The sequence below is a fragment of the Ornithorhynchus anatinus genome, chromosome X1 (genome assembly GCF_004115215.2).
Source record: "Ornithorhynchus anatinus isolate Pmale09 chromosome X1, mOrnAna1.pri.v4, whole genome shotgun sequence".
Lineage (NCBI taxonomy): Eukaryota > Metazoa > Chordata > Mammalia > Monotremata > Ornithorhynchidae > Ornithorhynchus > Ornithorhynchus anatinus.
Genome location: NC_041749.1, coordinates 29,896,039 through 29,911,144, shown reverse-complemented (window position 1 = coordinate 29,911,144; position 15,106 = coordinate 29,896,039). Strand labels below are relative to the sequence as shown.

Genomic DNA, 15,106 nt, shown 5'->3' with positions numbered 1-15,106 from the left:
AAGGTTTTGAAGAGGGAAAGAGAATCAGTTTGGCGGAGGTGAGGAGGGAGGGCGTTCCAGGACCGCGGGAGGACGTGACCCAGGGGTCGACGGCGGGATAGGCGAGACCGAGGGACGGTGAGGAGGTGGGCGGCAGAGGAGCGGAGCGTGCGGGGTGGGCGGTAGAAAGAGAGAAGGGAGGAGAGGCAGGAAGGGGCAAAGTGATGTAGAGCCTCGAAGCCTAGAGTGAGGAGTTTTTGTTTGGAGCGGAGGTTGATGGGCAACCACTGGAGTTGTTTAAGAAGGGGAGTGACATGCCCAGATCGTTGCCCTTTAACGTTATGGCCACTGCATGTGGCGCCATCTGGGGTCAATGGAAATTGGTCTGGAGGAAGGATGATGATGACAGAGCAAGGCAAATTCCTATGCTGACAGAAGTCCATTTCTGATTTACCGATGCTTCTCACCCCTGAAATGCAGTGACACAGGAGGATAAAGACCATTTGTGTCTCCTTGCCACTGTTGGCATTTGAAGGCTTGAAGCGTATCCACAATCCCATTTTTCAGTTCACTGCTGCTGAAATCCTGTGTCCATAATGGCTTTGGTGGCGGCTAAGTGGGACTTGCCAATCTTGCCCAAGATGAAAAGGCACATTACTTCTGCCTTGGGCTTTAACTGATGGTTTCTCCATCTGCAGTGGATTGCAGGCACTCTGAGAGCATACATTGTAATAGTTCCATAGAGGATAAGTTCATTCCTTCCTACCAAAGAAGACTGTTTGGTGACTTAATAACTGTCTTCCAGTTAGAAGAAGCTGAACTTTTTTTTATCGTTGTCCTCAGAGGACAGAACAAGAGGTCATGGCCATAAATGACAGCAGACTGGAGTTTAGTTGTATGTGAGGATGACTGTCAGAGTGAAGGATGTTCAGGAGTATTCCCCGTGAAAGCTTTAATAAAAAGAGAAACCTTCCTAACAATCTCTAAAGATCCTTTCCACATCTACGATTCTGAGATTGAATGATTTTCTATATCGGGGGACTTTTTTATACGTTTTTGGCCAAAGGGGAAGATATGGTAGATAAATGTGAGAATGTAATTAATTGTATTTGTTAAGCCCTTACTATGTATCAGGCATTGTACTAAGCTTAGTAGATACAACGATAATTGTGGTAGACCCATTCCCTGCCCTGTATAGTGTTCACAGTCTTAATCCCTATTTGACCTGCCCAAAGTCACACAGCAGATGAGCGGTGGAATCAGGATTAGAACCTGGGTCCTTCTGACTTACAGGCTCATGCTCTATCAACAAGGCTACTCTGTTTCTCATCATATAGATCACCAAGTCAAGAGTGTGTGATTGCTTCAACAAATTCCCATTAGGTAGGGAAAAATTAAGGCTGAATATGTTCCAAGGTTGCGCTGTCTGCTCATTCACATCCATATGTCTACAACCAAATTCAGTCATGTCATTTATTTTTTGGTAGAGAGAAAAAGACAGTTAAAACAAGAATGCACTTGTGTCAAAATTTACCACATTGTTTCCACGAAGCCCCTGTGTTTATTGGGAGGTGTTTAGTCTTGGCATAGAGTAGGAGTCAATTAGCAATTGCTACATGTTCTATTGTGCTTCTGAACAACACACATGGCCAAAATTTACATGACTTCTCTTTCTTTGTTACTTTTCATGAATGACATCCTTTCCGCTATGGCTTTTAAGGCCTAAAGAATATTGCCACATCCTCAGGAATTTATGAAAGGTTGGACTGGAGCCCATTAGGAGCTTAAAAGAAACATCCCTCTGGTGGAGGTCTGAGGAAATCATCTTAACCCCTAATGTCGCCCTGAGATTGTGCCCAAAGTTCTACACTACCAGGACTGCTAAGGTATGTGCTTCTGCCTCTGTATTTTGATTTTCTTTCTCTTAACATTTAATGCCTTTAAGTTAGAAGCTTTTGAGTTCCAGAAGTTGGGGGCTTGTCTGTTAATGATTAGAAGAACTTCAGAATTCCCACTGGATCAGAATTAGGCTACCTTAATCTAATGACAGCTCACAGTGACAGGTTACTGAAGAGAATTTCCAGGAATGATGCTTCTGTGGGGCTTCCGATCCTCAGAACACCATCACAAGCTGGGTGGTGCGACAATTCATAGTAGTATTTGTTTAGCGCTTACTGTGTGCAAAGTGTCGCATTAAGTGCTGGAGAGGTGCTATTGCTGCAGCCTTTCATTTCCTTTTTGCAAAAGTGCACAAGATGCCATTAAGTCTACAGGAAATTTAGCAAATTTCCAAGTGCCTTCAGAGTAACCCAGCCAGGTTCTTGCTGCTGTATATTTTTTCCTTTTGGTGGGGTGGGAAGCGTTTTACCAAGAGCAGCATGGTCTAGAACAGGGGCCTGGAAATCCTAAGGACCTGGGTTCTAATCCCAGCTCTGCCATTTGTCTGCTGTGTCATCCTGAGCAAGTCACTTAACTTCTCTGAGCCTCAGTTACCTCATCTGTATATGAAGACTCTGAACCCTATGTGAGATAGGGACTGTGTTCAACCTGACTAGATTATATTGATCTGAGGGCTTAGTATAGCACTTGGCACATAGTAAGCATTTAAGAAATACCATTAAAAAGGGTGTTGTGCTGTGCATGAACACAAGCCATTCCTTCTAACTAGGGTGAGATATGAAAAATAGGCTTGTACACTATCAGTCAAATGGACTCCAATTTTCTCCCAACATTTTAGCCAAAACTCTTAGTAAAAACACTGCTTCTGGCAGAATTGTTTTACAGACTTAGAGTGTGACTTTTTAATCCATCTCTTTTGGTATTCCTCAACTCAGATTTATTTCAATCATTTCCTCAAGTAAGAAATACCAAACTAACAAAATTTAAACTAGCTGACTAGTTCACTGCCACAGCCTGACTTCTTTGCTGTCTAAACATTTTCCATTGCCTTAAATGAATGTTTGTTTCTAGTTGGTTGCAGGCCGCTGTTCTTTTTGGATGGCTTGTGCCTTTTTCCTTGCTGGTCTGAAACCTTCCCCAGATGTCAATTCATTCTGGCAGTACATTAAAAGGAACACTCCAACTTTATTTTATTCAGTTGATGTTTTTCCATGAAGGGAATATATTTTCTTTTATGAAAAAAACAATTTAACAGGAATGTTTTAAAGCTATGTAATCATCAGTATTAACAATTCACTTTCCAACACTCAATCACATTCTATCAAATACTTATCTGGTGAGACACAGGCAGCCAGAAAGCCAGTGGGAGGATAACAGGTACCATTTACTTTTCTACTAGCTTGGCCTAGCGTTTATGGGAGTGTTTGCATCTTCTGAGTCTCCTATCTCCCAGCTCAAGGTGTGTACACAACTCAGATTCTCTTGCAGTCAAGAAAGAGAAATTGGGCAGAATTACTCTCGTCTATCTCTCTATTGATCTCTTGCCCATATCCTTTGACCTGGAATGCCCTCCCTCTTCATATCCAACAGACGATTACTCTCCCCTCTTTCAAAGCCTTATCTAAGGCACATCTCCAAAAAACCTTCCCTGACTAAGCACTCATTTCCTCTTTTCCCACTTCCTTCTGCATCACCCTGACTTGCTGCCTTTATTCACCCCTCTGCCCCACAGCACTTATGTACATATCCATTGTTTATTCATATTAATGTCTGACTCCCCATCTAGACTGTAAGCTCGCTGTGGGCAGGGAATGTGCCTCATATCGTTTTGTTGTATTGTCAATAAATAGGATTGATTAACAGAATCCATCCTTACCTCTTTATCTAAACTGCTACCACACTTATCCAAGCCCTTATTTCCTGTCTTGACAACTGCATCAGTCTCCTTGCTGACCTTCTAACCTTCTGTCTCTCCCCTCCATACTTCATTCTACTGTCCAGATCATTTTTCTAAAAAATATTTCAGGCCATTTCTTCCCACTCTTCAAAAACCTCCAATGTTGTCCATCCACCCCCACATCAAACAGAAACTCCTTACTATCTCTTTGAAGGCACACAATCAGCTTTCCCCCTCCAACCTTACCTCACTGATCTACTGCTACAACCCAATCATATATTTTTGTCCTTTAACACCAACCTAATCTCTGTATCTCAATCTCATCCATCCCATGGTTGACCCCTTGCTTACATTCTCCTCTTAGCCTGGAACTCCCCCCCTTCATAGCCAACAGACCCCCAATTTCTTCACTTTCAAAGCCTCCCTGAACCAAGCCATTAATTTCCCATTTCCCATTCATGCCCTTCCCTCTGCGTCACCTATGCATTCAGAGATTTACCCCCTATGTACTTGATATTCACCCCACTTGCAGCCCCATAGTACGTATATACATATCCTTACCCTCTGCAATTTCCCTTTATCTGTAATTTATTTCAGTGTCTGTCGTCCTCTGGAGTGTGAAGCTCCTTGTGGGCAGGGATTTTGTCTATTAACTCTATTGTACTGGACTTTCCCAAGCGCCTAATGCAGTACTCTGCGCATAGTAAGCTCTTAGTAAATACTACTGATTGATAGTTTGATTCATCCATGTGTTAGAAAACAGTGACAGTGCAATCCAAAGTAAACATTAACAAGATTTGCTATGCCTTTTTGGGTGTCTGTGTCTTTCTGCATAGCAACTTTCAGATATGTCTTAGAAAGTGGCTGATTTTCCCTTGCTACGGCTGCCTGGAGCACTTCTGCCAACTGTTCCTTTCAGCGGTACTGGCCCTGTGGTCTCCCCACAGGGTCTCTGCTATCTGGGTAGCTGAGGATCAGAGAAAGTCTTAAGGGTGGGGTGGGAAGGATGACAGTTTGAATCCAGGTTTGCCAGAGCTGAAACCACAGGAAGCCTTCAAACTGGCAGTGAAAATTGTTTCCCATGTCAGAGCCTTGCGTGTTTCTGATAAATGTATTCAGAGTACTTATTCAATTCCAACTCTAAAATCTTTCTACATAGGAATATTGTATGTCTGTGATTTGCCACCCACATTTAATGTTTGTAAAGAGGCCTCTAAATCTTTGTAGGCAGCACTATTCTTCAGTTTCACAAACTATAGACTTTACTACAACTGCATTTAAAGCCAAAATTCTAGTGTGGAATTCCATCACCTTTTAAGTTTCACTTTTCTCTCAAATACTGCCCACAGATATTAACATTCAAAATATAGCACTTTGGTATTATTGAAAATATAGTGCTTTACTTTAATTTTTCTCCAAGTGGAGTGTCAGGATTCACTCTAATACCCTAACTGTTTTTTAATTGGCATACAGAGTCATTTTAAAAATTCATCTTGGTTGCCAGAGGAGTGCAGTTAATTAACATGAAGGAAATTGTGTTTGGGGAAAGGTCTTATTAAATATAGACATTAAGTTTTATCTGTCCAAAATCATTGAAAGAAAACGTCTGTCCAAATGACATGTTTAATAAATATCAGGAGGCTAATTATCTTTGGAACATTGAATAATTGAATTTCTTCATGCATTTTACCAACTATCTAGCTTATATAGTGGTTACATTAGCTTTAATTTTAATGGAGGCGTTTATTCTGTCAGAGATATTTTTAAAAAAATATGCATTGCAATATTATATTTTAAAGACTGGGGAAATTTCAGAAATACTTTGACTAACACTTTTGCATTATTGGTGGATTATTTACTAAACAAATATACAGTAAATTATTAGATTTCTGTTGAGGAAACTTGAAATAAATTTGGTGGTGGTGGTGGTATTTAAGTGCTTACTATGTGCAAAGCACTGTTCTGAGCACTGGGGGGATACAAGGTGATCAGGTTGTCCCACGTGGGGCTCACAGTAATAATCCCCATTTTACAGATGAGTTAACTGAGGCACAGAGAAGTAAAGTGACTTGCCCAGAGTCACAGAGCTGGCAAGCGGCGGAGCCGGGATTCGAACCCATGGCTAATTCTCCACAATACTTTGACATGTTTTCAAAGGGGACTTTGATGTGACATTTTTTAGGGAACTCCTTTCCACTATTGATCAGAGTAGAACTGAGAAAGATCTCTGGTTCGGGCTACTAAATTTCCTTATAATGCCATTTCTGTATGTTGAGGAATTTGGTGATTTTACAGATTTAATGTTATTCTTGTGAATCTCTCCATTGCTCCTGTCTATTTTTCTTGGATATAGGAATGATGGCTTTTACATTTGACAAGCCTTGTAGCTACATCAGCAGAACTGCTGCTAACATATCAAGGTTCTGACGGCACTACTCTCTTAGGTCAATTCACCCAATCTGTTTGGACTGAATTTTCAATGGATTTCATCATATCTGTGTATACTGGATTGCAAATACTGATAACACATTTCTTGGTGCCAGAAAGAATGGCATCAGCAGACAGAGTGGTAGAAAGGAAACTCCAAAATTATGATGGAACTTGAAAATATGTGCCTGTGCAACCAAATGATATTAATGATACGGTATAGAATTATTTTAATGACTGCATGTGCCCAAAATAAACATTAAGTTCAGTGTATTCTTGGCATCTGATGTATACCTTATATGTCAGTCCAGATATTGTCCCACTTGAGCCTTTTTAGATTGCAGTAATGCACCCCTAGGTGGGGAAAAGATCTCCCATTCACTTCCATATTCTCTTTTTGTAGCAGTCATAAACTGCACGTATTGCACTATTCGCCACTTCCTTCCCTAGAGGTGATTTAATCCAGGGTCAGGGGATGATGAGGTGGAAGGAAATAGTGACCAGAAATTCTGCTTTAGCAAGGATAGTTGTGGATGTGTGTGGGTGTTGGGGGTGGGGGGGGTCCATTTTGCCACTCGATTGGCTAAAGATAGGAAATACTACAGTCTCATTTTCAATCAGAATGGCAGGAGAGGCCATTTTTGCCATAATGACAATGGGGCAGCATCAGGGAGGGGAGAAGGAAGAGATTGCCTAGCTTATTTCTCCAGTTCCACATCTTCAGTGGCAGTGCTGAACTATACCTCCTGCTGTGATGAACTACCCTTGGGCGCGGAGTTGGGGGGTGGTCATGCCTGAATGGGAGTTTCCAGTTGACTGTCACTATTCTACCCACCACACTGGAGATTCGTATTTTGGTTTCGGGTTTTTTTATGGTACTTGTTAAGCACTTAGTATGTGCCAGGCACTGTACTAGGGACTTGAGAAAATACAAGCTTATCAGGCTGGACATGGTCCCTATCCCACATGGGTTTCACAGTCTTCATCCCTATTTTATAGATGACATAAATGAGGCACAGAAAAGTTTATAGACTTGCTCAAGGTCACACAGCAGACAGGTGGCAAAAACCTGGTCCTTCTTACTCCCAGGCCCACGCTCTGTCCACTAGGCCATGCTGCTTCTTCTGTGTATGTGCAGCCTTTACCTGTTTTGACCAAGAGATGGACTGCCAGCTCGTTGTGGGCAGGGAATGTGTCTGTTTATTGTTGCATTGTACTCTCCCAAGTGCTTAGTAAAGTGCTCCGCACACAGTAAATACTCAGTAAGATTGAATGACTCTAAGGCTGCTGCTACTTCCTCCTGGGTGGCACTAGCATGAACCCAAGAAGAAATGGCTCTTCGTAGGACAGACTGCTGCAGCTTCTTTCACTGCTGCTTTCTCCCAGGGTCTCCTGATAGAGTTACTCTTAATTCAACGCTGCAACCATGACCAGGGAAAAAGCAACAACAGTCTTGGCTACCTCAGCTAAAGTGACTCATTCCAAAATATGCTGCCACTTCTGTTGTTCCCAGGAAAGGGACTGTGTCTGATCAGATTGACTTGTATCCATCCCAGTACTTAGAATAGTGCTTAACCCCTAGTAAGTGCTTAACCTTAATAAAGTGATAATAATAATAATGAAAAGCAGTGGCCTTGACGGTAGTAGGTAAATTTTTCCCTTTCACCTCTCCCTTCCCCCTTTTCTCTTTGCCTCTTGTCCCCTTCTCATTTCTCCTTCTCCCTTTGCCTTCCCTACTTTCTCCTAACTCTTTCCTTTCCTTTGTTCCTCGTCACTGTCTTTCCCTTTTCTTCTTTCTCCACCTTTCCCTATATACTCCTCTGTCTCTATCTCCACTTTTGTCTCTCCGTCCTCTATTTCTGTCATTGGTCCCTGTCTCCTGGAGGTCCCAGCCCTGGAGTAATGCTGATTCTCCATTACTCCAGTTCCAAGTTCAGTGTAGGACTTTTGGCATCTTCCCCAGCAAACCCCTAAGTGGACTTGACTCATTTGCCAGATCCCTGGGGTGACTATGAATGCGTAACTGCTAAGAAAGCTGTTGGGCTCATTGAACTTGGGTGTTATAGTTTAACTGGGGAAGCCAGAAGGGAATGTTGAGAGCAAAACACAGTTGGAAGGTGAGTTTGGAAGAAATGATGGACATAGGACAGCAGATATGTAATAACAATGGAAAAAACTCATGAAGAACCATGAAGTCATTTACAAGGAATTGTTGTTTGATGTGGGAAGGAGGAAGTGCTAACCCTTAGCAGTTTTTGAGAACCTGAGTTCTAATCCCAGTTCCACTATTTGACTGTTGTGTAACAGACTGTGAGCCGAAGTGGGACCTGATTATCTTCCTCTAGATCGTTAGCTTGTGCGAACAAACCCTGTTGTACTGAACTCTCCCAAGAGCTTAATACAATGCTCTGCTCATAGTAAGCATTCAGTAAAAACCATTGACTGATATTTGAAGAGTGGAGGGAGATGTGCTTGAAGCAGCATGGCCTACCTGATTAGTTTGTATCTACTCCAGTGCTTACTAAAGTCCCTAACACATAGTAAGCTCTTAACAAAAACCATTTAAAAAAGATATTTTAAAAGATGATTCATTTGTTTAGTTTTTAATGGTATCAGTTTAGTGCTATGGGAAGCTTTATGGGAAGCAGCATGGTTTAGTGAATAGAGCATGGATCTGGGAGTCAAAATGTCATGGGTTCTATTCCCGGCTCCACCACTTGTTTACTGTGTAAATGCTGGGTAGTCTTGTGCAAGTCATTTCACTTCTCTGTGCTTCAGTTACCTCACCTATAAAATGGGGCTTGAAACTGTGATTTCCATGTGGGAGAGGGACTCTGTCCAACCCAATTTGCTTGTATCCACCCCAGTGTTTGGTTCAGTGCCTGGCATAGTAAGTGATTAACAAATATAATAATAATTATATGCCAGGCACCAAACCAAGCACTGGGGTAGATACGAGATAATTGGGTTGAACACAGTCCCTGTCCCACATACTGCTCATGTTTCCATTTTACAGATGAGGCAACTGAGGAGCAGAGAAGTGAAGTGACTTGCCCAAGATCACACAGCAGACAAGTGGTGGGATTAGAATCCAAGTCATCTAGCTCCCAGCCCATGCTGTTTCCACTAAGCCATACTACTTCAGCAGCATATAATATAGTTTGGAGTGGGGAGAGACTTGAGGCAGGTGACCCATATGTACTGGCTTACCTGTGGCATCCCAAGAACTTGAACCAAGGTGATGACTGTTCTCCAAGGAATTGGATGAAAACTCTGTGACAGATTCAGGTATCAGCTATAAAGAAGGTTTGCAATTTTAGAGGCTCTAAAGTCCTTCATTTTGGTCTGAAACTTGATACCAAGCTACTTACTGATTCCCTGATTTTTTTTTTTTCATTTTTGTTTTGTCTAGCAAGACACTGCTTGCTAAACCACTGCCAAGGTAGTGGGATTCATTGACTGGTTTCATCTCTTTGCGGCAGGAATATCTGGGTGTGCAGAATTGTCCAAAATAGCTGACTTCCTCAGGCTTATCGTAAATTGAGAATGATTTGTAACTCTGCAAAATGGTCAAGAATTGTTTGCTTGTCCTCTGAGTGCCACCAAAACAGTCATCAATTTGTAGCGGTGACATTTGCAACAAGACTTTTGATGATGAGCCTGTTATACTGGAAGCACTTTCTGGATGTCTGGAAGCATAGGAATCATCTTCCAGTTCACTTGTTACATTCCAAAGAATGCCATGCACAGGACTGTGTACAATTTATCCTTTAGCACATTTGTAAAGCATAAAGGGTCAGAAGGACACTTTTGCATGTTATAAATAACAATTTTGATGAACATTTTGAAATTCCAATTTTGAATATTTTCCATTGTACTGTAGTAATAGACTTATGGTACTATGGGGAAGCTTGCACATATACTCCATAACAGACCATTACACACACAACACAGGAAGTCTGCTCCTTGTGGGAAGGAAACATGTCTATCAACTCATATTGTATTCTCCCAAGCGCTTAGTACAATGGTGTGCACACAGAAGCACTCAATCAATATGATTGATTGAAATATGATTGAAAGGAGTGATGACTAACCAACTTAAAAAAGATAGACTCTCAAAAGATAGTCACTCACACTTGATACTTTCATAATCGCTCTTCCAATGCTTTTTCTTACACTTATGGCACATATGAAGGAATGATTTCTAGGGTTTGTTTGACTTTTATGTGGATAGCCTCCTGGTTCACTGGATTTTTATCAAATGGTTTATAAAGCAGTAATTGAGTTATTGTTCTATGAGTCTGATGTCAACGTATCTATTTGTAGGCTTCAGAAATGAATCAATTCCTACAGTTGGTACATGAAAGCAGTAATCTATAAGACAGATTCCCTATTAGATCTCTTCTGTACTTTAAAAAGGTGCATTTTTACAGGGCAGTAGGGCTATTGGTTGTATCCTTGGTATTTGTGCCCCTGTTAGATGTTGTCTATGCTTATAGTCTTCAATCCTGATTTAAAGGTGACAAGAGTAGTTCATTTCCAAAGGCAAAATGATTTTTCAAAAGATCACAAAAACCTCATTAGTGGCAAATGCTACTCAGAACAATAATATGATATTCAAGAAAGATATTAAAAGTAACCATTCCACATATTTATGTAAAATATTAAGCATCATCAAAAGACAGAGAAGGAAACACAAACGTATTACTCAGCAAATGACTAGCTAGGTAAGCAAGCATCAGCTCTCCAAAAGGGTGGGTATTCAAAGTGGAAGCACCTTGAAATCACCCAGTGTGCTCTTCATGGATTATTGCTTAGTGCAGTCCTCTATACGTAGGAAGTGCTCAAGGAATGCCGTTGATAAATTGATTGATGGAAGATCGATTTATCTATTCTTGCCACCTTCTAAAAAGACAGCTTAAATTAGTTTGGTTTTGTAGCCACAAAATCATGCTATTAAACTTTAAACAATTTGCCAGTGAATTGCTGAAAGATTGTGTGTCAGAAGTGCACTTGTTAGTCAAACCAATTGACCAATCCCCCGTTAGTTGCAAACTTTTTACCAAAGTGGTCACATTGTAGCCTTTCTACTGATTCTCAGAATCTAGCTATTTGGTGTCTTCCAAATGCCATTTAATTTGCATTAGTAGAGGATGACACTAGGACTGTTGACCACAAACTATCAGAAATCTTGAAACCTTCACTGTTATTTATTGAAGTCATTTTAGGGGTTGTTCTGGGTACGAGGCAACAAGGCTAGATGACAGAAAAAAATGTTTATTTGATAGTTATACACTGGGATGATTTTCTCTCTGAGGCTTAGTTTTCATTGCCCTATTAATGATTCATTTAAACATTCCTCGCCATAGTGATGGCAAAGAGATGAATCAGTAATAAGCTAGAAATTGTGGCTGGCCAGTTTTGACAATTAGTTTGAGCAATGGGCTTTGCTTTCATAATATCCACCTAGGAAATGCCAGAGAAAACTGTATTTTCATGTGTGCGTTCTGGATAGACATCATCTTGAATTTATATTGAACCCACTTCTCTTCCAGAAGATCTAAGTGGTGCAGCAGTGCCCTCCCACAACCACAGAGTGGTGTTTTGAACACCCCTGGCCCGAATCTGACCAGCAAGCTAATCTGTATCTACCTGGTAATAGTAATGATAAATACTAAGCGCCTATTGGGTGCAAGATCACTGGTCTAAGCACTGGGAAAGAGTACACAGGTGGATATTAGACATGGACTCTGTCCTTCTGGGGACTCACAATCTAGGAAGAGTCCAAGAGCCTTGAGGGCTGGGACTGTGTGACCTCTCCTTATATTCCAAGAACTTTATTGTGGCAGGATGATGTTAGAATCTATTACTGTGCTGCTCTTCTTTGGAGTGCCTTTTATAGGAGTTTCTCTTGGAAGGAGACAACTGGAGAGATGAGTGAAGAAAGTGTTGTATTAAATTGTAAGGCAGTTTGATAGTATCAATCAAAGGTATTTATGGAACACTTACTGTATAAAATGACTCAAAGGAATCTCTCCAATTCCCTACTCCACCAAGGCATACAGGAAAGTGGGAGTGCTTAGAGATCTTTCCAAGGCCCTGGTAGTGACCTTGTGAGTGGCTTTGGAGAAGCCATGAATGGTCCATAATATAATCTTTAAAGGAAATCTACAACCATAACATTCACAAGTTATTTATTCAGAGGAAGACTCTGAATTCTTCAAACAAGTTCAAGTACTTACTTGCTTGGTCCAAGCTTTCTCACAGGTCCAACAGAACAAGGTGGAGAAAAGAACAAACATTTTAAGTGCTCATTTTGTGATAAACTTACTCAGGCCTTTTCTCAGGGATAAAGACAGAGCAAGCTGAGTGATGACAAACCAACAGCAGAGAAGACACAGGGAGGAAATGAAAAGGAAGCATTAGACTTTTTTAAGTGCACCTAGCCTTAATACAAACAATAAAGAGACTCTTTGCTTCTGGGAGAGATAATCAATCAATCAATCAGTGGTATTGATTGAACGCTTACTATGTGCAGAGCACTGTACTTAGCTCTTGGAATAATGAAAATAATAATGATTGTTAAGCACCTACCTTGTGCTAAGCAGTGTTCTAAGTACTGGGGCAGATACAAGGTAATCAGGTTGTCGCACATGGGGCTCACAGTATTAATCCCCATTTTACAGATGAAGTAACTGAGGCACAGAGAAATTAAGTGGTTTGCCAAAGGTCATACAGCGGACAAGTGGCAGAGCCAGGATCAGGTCCCACATCCTCTAACTCCCAAACACAGGCTCTTTCCACTAAGCTACCTGCTTCTCGAAGAATACATTACAACAGAATTAGCAGACAGGAACTCCTCCCTATTCTTCCATAGTTTCTCCTCCAACACAAATTTTGAGTGGTTGTTTGAAAGATAGTATTGCCCAATTGAAAATCTCTCTTTAATCCATCAAAATATTCCTTGGCTCTGTATTAGGAATTCCAAGCAATATTCAGTGACTTGTCCATTTACACTTGTGCCACTGGTGAGATCAGTAATGTTTAGCCCCCAAAATTATATTTCCTTATATCCAGGATTCTTTTACAGGTGGTAGCATTTTTTTCGTTTTTCTGTGAATTTACCTCAGTTAATGGATTCTGTATAATTTCAGCTGAGAGATCAGGTGAGTATTGTTTTATGTATATGAAAAATGTTACAGAGGGGTTTAGGGAATTATTACTTAAACATATTTTCAGTATAATTAAAATAAATGTAACTATTTTCAAACTCTTGGGCAATATCATTTAGACAAATAGTTCACTGCATTCAAGCAGAGAAAAACCAAATCAAATTCACCATACTTGTTCATTTTTTTCCACAAAATAAGTCCTTCAGCTAACTGGATAATATAGTTAGAAATTCAAGGAGCAGAGATTTTTTTTTTGTTTCTCTTTGTTCCTAAAAAATGGAATTCATCTTAAAAAAACGCAATTGTATTGTAATTATCTAAACTCCTACCAAATCTATTTGTCAGGGTTCATTTTTGGCCCGGAAAACTCATTTTGGTGGGGCACAAGCTAGATAGAAGAGTCTTTCAAACATCTCATTTGGGTTAAAAGAGGCGAGAAACAAATTCAGAAGAATGTTAGTCTGTCAAGCATTACATGGTAAAGAGAGGGTTTTAGCATGCTGGGAGGATGATCATTATCAATTATTCAGCTTCCAGTTGCTAGAGGACCTATGAAGGCTTATCAGTCCTCTCAAAGCACAACCGAGATAAGATTAGTTTGAGAGTATAGTGCAGGAGAGCCTAGAAAAAAACAGTCTGATAGTTAAGGCAGATCTAATTCCCCAAATAGTTAATACGCAGCAGAAATAATGAAGAGGCTTAACTTGGTCAGGCTGAGTCCTCTCTTTTTAAGTTTCAGCTCCAGGATTCTTCAGCAGGATTTGCATTTTGTCTTATGTGCTATGCTTGTTGACCTCTCCCTCCTTTCTTACCCTATCCCCTGATCCCCAGACTGTCAAATATTGATGAAGGCTTAAGGTACAACTGGACCTAGAGAGGAAAGAAAAACCTGGCTAGAAAAACAAGTAGGACCAAAAAGTTGGCTAACAAAGCAAATAGATTTCCTTTCTTTAGAAGGAAAAAGGCTCGTGAGCAGTGAGAGCCTGAGAGTCAGAATCACCTTTCTCTAATTCAGAGCCACCTTTCTCCTCTCTAATTTGAGCCACAGTTTTGATTCCTTCCTCCTGAGAAACTCACTGCATTTCAGTACCATGGATTGGCTCCTCTTGCAAATTTTGTTCTAACTGGGCCAATTTTACTCTCTCGATGTAGATTGCATTCCTGGAATTTGTCAGAAATGCATTTCTGGTATGTGTGTTGTGTTGTGCTTTGTGCTTTTTTAAAATGTCCCTTTCTATTGGAAAAATTTGCATTTTCACCTGCTTCTGTTGAAAATCTGAGTGTGTCAGTGGAATTTCTTACATACAATAAATATTTCCAAAAGTTGCCAAAAATGTTTTATTTATCATGGATCCCTGGTGCTTGATACATTTTGGTGAAAAAGCACGTTGAAGGAATTATTGCATTCAAATAATGCATGCTAATTGTCTCTGTAAGTAATGTTCCCAATATTCCTCTTCTGTGCAAGAAAAAAGACAGAAAAGTGGTGCTCAGACAAGTTGCTAATGTGTTGTCATGAAACTACTGTATTTCAGGCTGTAAATGAAATGGTAATGGAAGGTCAAGATTGTAAACTTCTAAAGGAAAAGGACCAGTGATAACCTGTGTAGTCAGAGACTACTTGCCCATTTACACTTGTACAGTACATATCAATTACTGTCACTGATAATTTTTTTATAATAGCAATTTGGAAAAAAATAAGCTTTATGGGTATTTACTTCTTTAGAGGTTC

General features: G+C 40.4%; 1 protein-coding gene across 1 annotated transcript in view; it reads left to right on the top strand.

Moving 5' to 3' along the window:
* Window positions 1-1,704: 1,704 nt before the first annotated feature.
* SGCD (sarcoglycan delta) overlaps window positions 1,705-15,106 on the top strand; it is a 376,042-nt gene continuing 362,640 nt past the window's right edge. Inside the window, exon 1 of the mRNA XM_029051018.2 lies at window positions 1,705-1,865. The gene's annotated coding sequence lies outside the window, so the exon portion shown is untranslated. The remainder of the gene's footprint in view (window positions 1,866-15,106) is intronic.